Raw genomic sequence first — 2,368 nt, 5'->3', positions numbered from 1 at the left:
GCCGCTGCCATCTCAGCTGGGCCCTGGCACTCCTGACGACACCGCTTGCCCTTGGCCGCTGCCGTCTCAGTTGGGCCCGGGCACTGTTGACGACACCGACATCCCCACAAAGAGCCCACGCTGCAGAGGCCAGCACACTCTTCCATGCCTCCTCGCGTAACAGCCACCACAGTGTGGGCCGCTATGCTTCAGCCCAGCTTTAAGCTGGCTCGGTCCGGCCCCAGAGTCTAGCCACACCCCCTAGGGCTTAGCCACGCCCCCTCAGAGAGGAGCCAATTGTAGGACTTTAGCAACACTTTGAAAGAAACCCATACCCAATTAACAGTCGCCTCCCTTTCCTAGTGCCCCCTCCCTGTCCTCCTGCCCTAGCCCAGGCAGTTACTAATCTGCATTCTGTATGGATATGTCTCCAGGGATATGCCTATGATGGGGGTGGGGGCATTTCACATAAATGCAGTCATAATATCTGGTAAAATAAAATAAAATAAAATAAAAAATAAAATAATAAAATGTCAAAAAAAAAAAAAAAGAATAGACTTGGGACCTGAGTTTTTATAGCCTGATTTTGTTCTCTTAAAATTATATTGTGAACAGTTTTCTGTGCCATTAAATATTCTTCAAAGCATTATTTTTAATGGCTTTGCCATATAGGATGCTATAAATAAGTCATGGTGTGGTCTAACTTATTAACCACTTTCCTATTGTTGAGCATTCCCATTGGAGACATTTTATATACCAGGAGCTACATTTATTTGTTGCTTGCTCTGTTCCAAGCATTGTGCTGAGTTTTCCCCCCTTCACACACAATCTCATTTAATTTAGTTCTTATAGCAGTTCAATGAAGTGGAATTCATCATACCCATTTTACAGAGGGAAAACCTGAAGGTCCAAGGAGTAATACATCAAAGGTCATGCTGCTAGAAAGTGACAAAGCTAGGATTCGAACCCAGATCCTGCTTATTGCCCAAATCCAGACACTTAAATATTGCTCTAGACTGCTCCTCTAGCATGTATGAGGAAAGCACATGCTCATTAGACAATAAGGAGGTTGAGAAACATATAGCCATAGGTAGGAGGAGCTCCAGAAGAGAGAGGAATGCTAAGAAGGAGGGAGTGCTTTTTCATGTCTGCAGCTGTGGAGATACCAAGATGGACAAGACCAAAGCAAAAGGCTGAGTCTGTTTCAAGAGAGGATGTCAAAAGTGAGATAGGAGGGAAAAGTGTGTTTGAGCTTAGTGCTCCTGACTTCTGAGTGAAAAAACTCCGCTTGTATTTCTTCCTGATATCAAGAGGCATCTAACAGCCTTCAGACCAGAGGCTGAAGGGAGGTGACGTAAAGAGCAGCAGAGTGTTGCTGTTCTTCAGCATTCCTGTATTGCCTGTGTGTGAGCTGTGTCAGCAAGGAGCTCAGAGGCCTGTAAGGAATGGAAGGCAGGATCACCAAACCCATAGGGAAGGCAGAACTGAAGGGTGACCAGATGGGCTGGATGGGCAGGTCAGGGACTAGGCTTAGGTGACCAACTTACCTGGTATGCCAGGGACTGAGGGCTTTTTCTGGATGCAGGACTTTCAGTGTTAACATTGGGAAAGTCCCAGGCAAACCAGGAGGATCAGTCACCATAGGCTCAGGCCATCTTTGTGCTGGGACTCATGTAGTGGGGTAGGTCCAAGTAGGTTTCTTGAATGAGTAGTCAGTGATCCAGGATCCAGCCCTGTTTGTACATGTTCACCTCCACTCCTCACACTTGCAGTCTGTCCCTCCTTCATTGAAAAGTGTGTCTAGAGAAGGTCACTGATGACCTGTGTACCATCAGATTCTAAGGCCACTTTCAGTCCCAGCCACCATATCTCTCACCTGGACTCCTAATAGTCTCCCTGCTTCTAGCCCTGCCCTAACAATCTTTTCTCAACCCAATTGCCAAAGTGACCTTTTCCCATTATTTTTCATTAAATAAAATTAACTTGAATTAGTCTACAATTATGAGGTTTTGACAATCGGATCCAGTGGTTTAGCCGTCATTGCAATCAAGATAGAGAACACACAGCCAGTTGGCCTGGAGGTCAAATACCCCCCAGTGTTACCTACAACAATCAAGGCTTAACTACAAAGACTGCGCACAAAGACCACTAGGGGGTACACCAAGAAAGCATAAAAAATGTGGAGACAAAGAAACAGGACACAAATGACAGAAATGGAGGAAAGCAAAATGCTGGATATAGAGTTCAAAACCACACTTATAAGGTTTTTCAAGAATTTTCTAGAAACCGCTGATAAACTTAATGAGACCCTCAAGAAATCTAATGAGACCCTTGAGGTTGTGGTAAAGGACCAACTAGAAATTAAGCATACACTGACTGAAATAAAGAA

The sequence above is a fragment of the Myotis davidii genome, unplaced genomic scaffold (assembly GCF_000327345.1).
Source record: "Myotis davidii unplaced genomic scaffold, ASM32734v1 scaffold678, whole genome shotgun sequence".
Classification (NCBI taxonomy): Eukaryota; Metazoa; Chordata; class Mammalia; order Chiroptera; family Vespertilionidae; genus Myotis; species Myotis davidii.
The sequence above is the reverse complement of the archived record's forward strand: the minus strand, read 5'-3'. Positions refer to the sequence as shown.